Raw genomic sequence first — 8,540 nt, forward strand, 5'->3', positions numbered from 1 at the left:
TAGGGGAGGGTATCTCGGTACTAGGCAATGGTTTTCTGTACAGAGAAGATTTGGTTTTAAGTTAGCAAAGCTATGTGTGCAGCATATATGTCTAGGAAGAATGAATTTACGGTTTATATTTGTAGTTCATGATACTTGGTTTAGGTGGTTATACTTTTTCAGTGGTGAACTGCGTGTTTTAAAAAGCAGGCATTTGCCTCCTCCAACACTGTTGCATTTAGATCTCCCCACTGGAGTTAGTGGCTATAAAGCTGTTTTCTCAAGACTGTGGGCCAAGGAGTAGGTGAGGCTCCTCATCACTACCCATATACAATGCAATCCTAATAACTATATGGTTTAGGCTGTGCCTAGTAATCATGTTTGTAGCCTGTGATGTGAGTGTTCTTGTAACTGATTCGCCTACGAAAGGCTGCTGAGCAGTTTGAGCTAGGGTTTGGATGTGAGGGTCCAAATCCTCTTTGCTCTAGTGTGGGACACTCCTGTGCAAAGGATTACATGGGCATGACTTTTCGCATGTGTTTGCCTGTAACGGTCCTGATGTGGAATATTATATTTAAGATGCAGTACTAGTAGGGGACCTATTTTATTGAAATGCCACAAAGGAGTAAGTGACCCAGTAAATCTCTTTGGTTGTATTAAGAAATAGCTTGGTGACAATATTATCTGATCTTTTAACTTTTGCATCTGTTTAAGAACTTAGGTGATTATTCATCATAGACATCAGTCAGTCATTGCCACCCACATAGAAGACAGCAATTTTATTGCTAATACACAGATAATACAAAGAAGGCTCATAATTCAGGGGAGAAACTTGGAAATTATAATATTCACATGTAAAAATAAGCTTTGATTGTAGTTGACACCATAAATAATTTAGGTTTTGAATAAAATCTGCAAGGGAAACTATAGCTTTCCAGTGTTAGGATTAATGATCCATGTAACTGAGATATTTATGGCCAGAGTAATAAATGTTTATCTGTGTGTGTACTCAGACACACACATACATAGAAATTGTGCATACGACATTTTTTTAAATACATATGTGTATCAGTTGACAATATGGAAACAGAAAGAGTAAATTGTTTGCATGCGCACTGATATTATTTTTTAAGAAGTATTGTCTTTAATATATATGCTGCAGCCTAAATTCCAAGAAATCAATACAGAATAATTAGGCTGGCTTGGGAAGAAAAGAATTATCAGGTGGCCTTGGTGCTGCATTTGAATAGGCAAACCTCAAGGTCCTCAAGGAAAAGACTTTTGGAGATCAGTTTTTATGTTTCTCTGCCACGGGAGCATGTCATCTTTCAGTTTCTAACATTCTGCTTTTGCTCGTAATGCAGCGTACTTGCAGGACCTTGATAAAGGTGATAATTTTTTATTGGTAAGAAAATAGAGGATGTTGATGGTTAGATGAAGTATAGAATGGAAACGTGGTTTCATCCCTACCTAATCACTTGCATCTAGTATTCAGACTCCCTTCCAGTGTGCATCATGATTTTGTAACTTTACCGAGGACACTCCACGTTGGTACCGTATGGAGAAGTCAGGTTTTGTTAATTTATTGTTAAAATGCTGCAAGTGAGATTTTGTACCTTCTTCTTCTTTCTTAATATTAAATGATAGCAGTTATTTGTATGTTTATATAATCGACATCTACCAATTGAGCAGTCTTAGAAAAATCACTTAGCTAGCCGTAGGTACATCTGCTATATAGAAGAGCAACTCTGCACTAAAAAGGTGAGTCTTAGTGGTGATATATGATAGTAAAAGGTAATATGTGTTCACAGTAAAGATTAATCATGTTTACATTTAAAATAAATGCAAAGGAGTAAAGATACTTGAAAAATGCTACAAGACGGTTTTAATTTGATAACTGACTACCTCTAGAAAAAACAGGTTTTTTGTTGAGATTGGACTTTTATTTTGTTTTATTCCTCTCACTTTTTCTTGAGTCTTCATGTGCTTTGATTCTGGACAGAATGTTTTAAGTGGACAACTGGTGAAATTTTTATACGCATGGAATCTGTTTTCATTTTGTGTCAGTTGGCTGACTTCTGTGTGTGATGCAGGGACATCACTTGTGTGTGCGATGTTGAATGCCTTTCAGGGCAGGAGCACTTTTCTTTGTATGTATTTCGACTTTTTTTTTTTTTTTTAACTTCTAGCTTTGTTTAAACAATATGATTTGAAAAAGCGTATTTTGAGTTGTAGGCAGTGATAAGAAGTGAAGTGATCCTACTGAGGTACTTGGCCCTGTCTTGTCAAAGCAGAATATGTGGAAATTGTCAGTGTTCATATCTCATGAATACAGGCGTCTTACAGAGCTACTAAGTGATGCTCACTTGAAAACTACATTCAGATGTGTTAAACGATAATGAAACTGTTAAAAGTGTACATTGGAAGGTGTTTTGTTCATTCTTTAAACACACTCATCTCCCAAAATAACAGATAAGAGCTTTCCTAGGTTGAATATTTGAATCTGTACTTTTTAAGGGCATATGGAAAGGAAGAGTTCCATGAGACTTGTTCAGTAAACAGACTGAAAAGAGCCAGTGCAGAAGAAAGGCTGGCCAGATTCCTTGCCTCTGTTACATGCCTGAGTGCCTCCTTGATGGAGGTTATCTTTCTAAGCCATTTCCTGACTCTTTGTGCCGTTTTCTCTTTTGTGAGAGACTCTCAGATCCTGCATACGGTCTTCCTTCCGGTCCGTTTTCATATAAGTAAATCTGAAGTTTCAGTATAAACTCTTCTACTGACTGGAAATGTGCGGGTTGTGGGTGACCTGTAGTCAACACCAAGATCTATATGTTAATTCTTTAGCTGAGCTTTTAAAAAAAGGCCTAACGTGACCCTCTGAGTCTTATTTTTCCTTTCTAATTAACCTGACAAAGAGATACTTTTTTAATCACTTGTAACTACAACTCTTTCAGTGCTTCAGCAAGCAGGCGCTTTGCGTATGACCCTACCTAGAATAGCTTATGCATCTCAGTATTTACACAACCCTTGAAACAATATGTGTTGGGTCAGATAAACAAGAACCTTTCAGCTACCCTGCTCCATTAGCCTTAAGGTCAGTTTAATCTTACAGCTAAATGAGGCACACAGCTGCTGTGGATCATTCAGGTGGGGCAGAACCACCAGAAGATAGCTTTGATCTCAGCAATTAACCCTATAGTGTGGTGGCAGAAAATACATGACTGAGATGTCCCAAAGCCTAAGTTACAGGTGTCTTTTTCAGAGTCAGGAAATGAAATTACAGTCCATAAAGCATAGACACCTGTTACCAGGTTCATAACCAAAAAATAAATGTAGTATTTTCTTGGTCAGGTATGTGCACATTTTTAAATCTCCTACCAAATGGTGATGGAGTGCCTTCATTACCACTGGCGGATAAAATCCCTACCATCTTTTTTACTTACTTTTCTCAGTCTGTTGAGGTCATTTCAGTTTGATTCAGCAGGCTGTTAGTCACACTGCAGATTTACCTTAATGGGTGCCAAAGCGTATTACTAACCAGTCCACATACCTGTCCTATTTCATGGCCCCTCCTCCATGTCAGAAAGAAGGGTGTTCATCTTCAGGTAACAGTCCAAGCATCCGTATACAGTATTTGTTGGGACTAAGAATATTTATTCCCTTTTTCCTTAGAGGTACATGGAATACAGGGTGGGAGCACACCCAGTGCTGCTCCAGCTCCTTTGAATTGCCCTGTTGAGCTAGGGCACCCTGCTGCTGTGTTTCATCAGCTCCGCAGCAAGGTGTCATTGGAATTGCCATTCAGGATGTCATTGCAATGCCCTGACGGTTCCTGCAAATGTGTGTGCTGGGTTCCATGCTCCAGCTCAGGTGTGGGGGATTATTCCTGCCTTGTGGAGGTACCTGCCCCTAAAGATAAAGAAAAATATCCAAATTTAAGTTGCAGAATTGCATGCAATTGAAAGACCTGGGAAGACCTCATCAAGTCCTGACTTTTGCACTTTGGTGCTGGTAAAAACTCCCCATGCCACATTAATCACAGACGCATCTCTTAAAAAGGAGCTGCTGCTGCTTTCCTCTGCTGTTTCAACTTCAGTGTAGGGTAGCTGAAACTTTCAGAGTAATGCCTTTATTGCAGGGGCTTCTCTTCTTTACCTGCAGAGGCAGGTGAAATCTCCAGCACCAGCTCGTCTGACAAGGTGATCAACAGGAGGTAGAACTGTCACACAGTCTAGTTGATATCCTCCATCAATTATCTGTATCTTGCCATTAACATTATCACTGTCATTAGGAAGGTTATCGTGCAGCCAGCTATAATCATAGGTCTTGTCATTCTGCTAATTAGGGTACTGTCTGTAAGAGTAGTGGATGCCTTAGGTTCATTATGAGTGTGGCTGGTTCTGAGAAAACCCTTCAGTCTCTAAGTGCTCTTGCCATCTTTTGATTTTACTGTTAAAGATAACGAGGAATTGGAAAATACAAATACAGCATAATTGCACTTCTTTCCATGTGCCCTTAAAAGTACTGTTTTGAATATTCTGGAGTCACTAACATACTGAGATTGCCTCATCTACATGGCCATGCAGAACTTGGAAGAAGGTATCAAATCTTTTGAAATCCTTAGGAAGGTCTGGCTTCTCTTATATTATCTTTATGTGAAGGATAAAGATAAAGGCATTACTTGAGCTTTGAGCTTAAGCTGAGTTTTTAGTTGCTGGTTAACAATAGAAAACGAGTTACCGTGGTGATGCTGGCTTATTATGGGAGAACACTTAGAAGGTGTAGCTAAATGCTGGCCTTCTTTTTCATGGCATCTTGCAATTACTTATCTTGCATGGAACCAGGCTTGCGATTTCCTCGTTAATGAGGAATACGTTCTTCTTGTTATTTGTTGACTCATGTTATGAAATACAAATAGGTTGAGAGGTTCTTGGTTTTGGTTTTAATAAGTCGGCTTATCTGGGCAGTAAAAACCAAGAAATGCAGTGAAACGTATTGCAGTATCTTCACTCAAACACTCATACAGAATGACAGGGCAGGGTATGCCATGACAGGATCTTGCCTGCTGCCTTTCATCTGGAATAACCACTATTGTGGAGGGAGTTTTTAAAAAATTTAAAGAGGGGTTAGGAGGTAGGCTCACACTGGTTTTTAGAAGGATTCGTGCAACTAATTATATTTCTGTATTTTTGAAAAGTTTTCTCCTATAAATCAGTGCATTTAATATACTATACAGAGGGACAGGCTTTGCCTTACATGATGTTTTTATTGTCTTAGCATATAAACAAATTTTTTTTGTTGAAGATGTTCATGGTAAGATACGCAAAGTATGTTTGCGAAGGCAAACTCATGGACAGCTAAATGGGTAGTTGTATTTGTATCAAATGGCTGTTGACAGAAGTCACCCCTAAGATGGGACAAAGGAGTGCCTGTAGTGTTAGAGGAGAATTCAGCAAATGCAGTTGTTATGCAGGGGTGTTCCTGCAAGGATCCGTGGTAGCGGCTTTCCTCCTCACATTGTTCAAAGCTGGGGCCAAGGTCAGAAATAATCATCTATGAAACAGCAGCTGGCATTTCGAGTAAATGGCGAGGCAGAGAGCAGTTTACCGTCTCCACTTCTCCCCGCAGGCTGATTGTATTTGCAGAACGGAGAAGCTGGACTGGTGTGATGAATGCCGCAGAAAAGCATTCTGGAAATAGAGGGTGCTGAGGAAGTAAACTTAAAGCTTTCACTGAAATTTTAGCAGTAAAATTCCAGCTTCTAGCATGCATCCCAAGAATTGAACATTTCTGTGAGATTTCAGACAAAACTGATGGTGAGGTAAAATGTTTAACTAAAGTACCAATGAAAAACCTCTCCTATTCGTGTCAAACTTGTCTGTGAGCTAGTATTTTTCAAAACCCATTTCAAATGTGACATAAACAGACGTAGCATTAGGCAAGCATTCCCACCGAGCCCCTCCTGTGAGGTGAATTTAGCTTTGGCTTTACCCAGAGGAAGGTACCAGAAGGAGGGAGCAGTGAAATGCTACTAGGGTAGGTATTGCTGTTCCACAGCATTGTCCCTGGCCTGTCTAATTTCCACTGCTCAATTTACGCCTTTCTGAGTATGCAGTTCCTTTCAAGACTTCCAGGTTTGAAGTTATTTCAGAAAATGGCTCCCTGCCCTCAAGCCTGCATGTTTCTTTGGGAGGGTGCATTGTATGTCACAGCGTTTCCTCTTAATGTGGATTTCCAGCATGTAGGAAAAGTATTGCATCATTAAGGGTTTAAAATTTGTAACTGTTGTGTATTGAGACTTCGGGAGGCAGCAGGATAGAAGGAGAGATGGGAGACAGAGGTAGAAGCAATTTCTGGAATATGACCGTTTCCCGAGCTTTTGTTTTCTGTGAAGATTGCGAAGCAAGCTGGCTTTTATAAGTGATGTTCTGACCTCGATTACCATGATGGATTAGGCTTTGCTGTTCTGTGGTGTTAGACTTGGTGAAACACTTGAGTGGGAAAGTCATGGAGCAGGTGGAGAATGGTGTTAATCCTTCTTGCCATAGTGGTTTATGTGGCACTAAGAGTATGTAAAAAGCAGACAAATGGGTAGTAGAGTATAGGAAAAGCAGCATTTCCTCCGGTCTCAGATTGAAGCAGCCTTTTGGATTAAAGCTCTTACACGTTTCTTACAGCCTTTTGAAATTTTCGTGTGCCTAAGATATTTCTGCACTGGTGACAATGAATTGCTTTGCCCTCATTGATGCAAGAGTGCTAGTAATCTGCTGGGTAGCCATATGGTTCACATTTATTTTAATGTGTCTCTGACATCAGGAGAATAGCTGAGACAGCAGAAGAAAGTGCTTATGTCTTGGAGTTCAGCCAGAACTGAGATTATTTATGTTTCGTAATCAAAGAACTACCGGTTTTCTCAGTAAAAAAATGTTTGAAAAACATGATGGGCTTAAGATGTCATTCTGTTGGGATTTTGTAAAACTAGGAAGCAGGTTTTGCATTTCATAGATGAATATAGCTGCAGCGGGATCTCTTCCTGGGTGGGAGGGTCTGGATTCTGTTTTGGCCGCTAAACATGCAGAAGAAAATGCTCTGGCTTTCACCAGTTTCACCCTGCTGTAGCTCTGCTGCTCAGAGAGCAAAATGAGGGTGTTCAGAGGTGAGTGAAAAGTGCAGATGTATAGTGAACTGTATGTAAGTGAGAGTGGGTCAGGAAATCTTTGTTTCAGTCTGCCAGCACGGTATTACTGTTGCTTGCCTATTTTGTCAGTTATGATTTATTCGTATACATAGGAGACTTGGATGTTTCTCATAAGGATACACTGGACTGCTAGTGTAAATATTGATTTTCCCCTTTGGAAAATTACTTTTCTTGGGATCTGAGAGTTGGATGGGCCCATGATGACATCCATTACCAAGACATAAAAAATATATCATGAATAAATACAATAAAACTGGAATTTTTCAAATGTGGAAAGAGTTGGGGGGTTGCGTCTTTCATTTTTCACAAATTCACAAATAGATAAATAATGGTTCTTCACAGGGGAGAGAGCAGAAAGCACAGCTTGAGGTGGAGAAGGAAGGGGCACCAGCAGCAGCAACTTCAAACCAGCTGTGGGAGGAGGCAGTGGCTGGGGATGCTGGGTGAAGGTGGCACCCACCGGTGTCTTCCCCCAACACCTCTTTGGACGGGGGCCCTCTGAACTCAGCTGGTCTCCATGTGTGGGAAGGGCTAGCAGGTAAAGGGCTCGCCCCACACGCAGGGGTCAGTGGGAGTCTCCTCTGCTTCTAGCTTTCCACTCCATCCTTTGAAAATACCTTGGTATGGGGTAGGGAGAGGAAGGGTGCACAATTTCAGAAGGTAGAGAGCTGCTGATAACAGAGCTTTGAATAAGCTGTGGAAAATGAGCTAGTAATAAAATTCTTCAGTCTCCCAATAATATGTAAAATGAAAAATAGATTTTATTTGCAATACAGAAGGTTAGTGCAAAAAATCTTATAATTATGAGCCTGTTGGTAGGAATAAGGTGATGGCAAGCATTATTTGAAACTAACTTAGCAGCAGGACTTGGTTTCTTCCATATGCTACAACACTAAGGGGGCAGTCTCTAACCATAGCATTCTAGTTACATTAAAATATATTGTGAAAATACTGACACTGGTTTGTTACAAATTGTGTATTGCTATGTCCTTCTTAGCCCTTGTCTATTCACACATTCCGATAGACATATATCTAAACTTTTTCTGCCATATAAATTGCTTCATGCTCTTTTATTAACTGTTGACGAGCAAAGGCCCTTCATTACTCTCTAAGCTCATGTGACTTGAATGGCTCTCATTTTTCTTACCTTCTTTGTTGAGGAGTCTTTTTCCAAACCCAGAAAGCATTTCCTCACTTGCTATGTTTGTTTGGTGACACAGGTCAATGCTTTGTACAACAGACTTTAGCCGGGATGAATCTGACAGGGTAGTTTTATTGTCAAACCGCTGTTCATATTTGCCCTTCTCCCATTAATCGCCATCATGACGGAGATTTATGCGACACAGCAGCCTAAGCGAGAAAG

At 40.2% G+C, this 8,540-nt stretch overlaps 1 protein-coding gene across 1 annotated transcript in view; it reads left to right on the forward strand.

The window, feature by feature from the left end:
- Positions 1-8,540, forward strand: part of CSRNP3 (cysteine and serine rich nuclear protein 3) — a 26,405-nt gene that overhangs the window by 811 nt on the left and 17,054 nt on the right. The gene's annotated exons all lie outside the window — the stretch shown is intronic.

Source organism: Egretta garzetta, unplaced genomic scaffold, assembly GCF_000687185.1.
Source record: "Egretta garzetta isolate BGI_Z169 unplaced genomic scaffold, ASM68718v1 scaffold16, whole genome shotgun sequence".
Classification (NCBI taxonomy): Eukaryota; Metazoa; Chordata; class Aves; order Pelecaniformes; family Ardeidae; genus Egretta; species Egretta garzetta.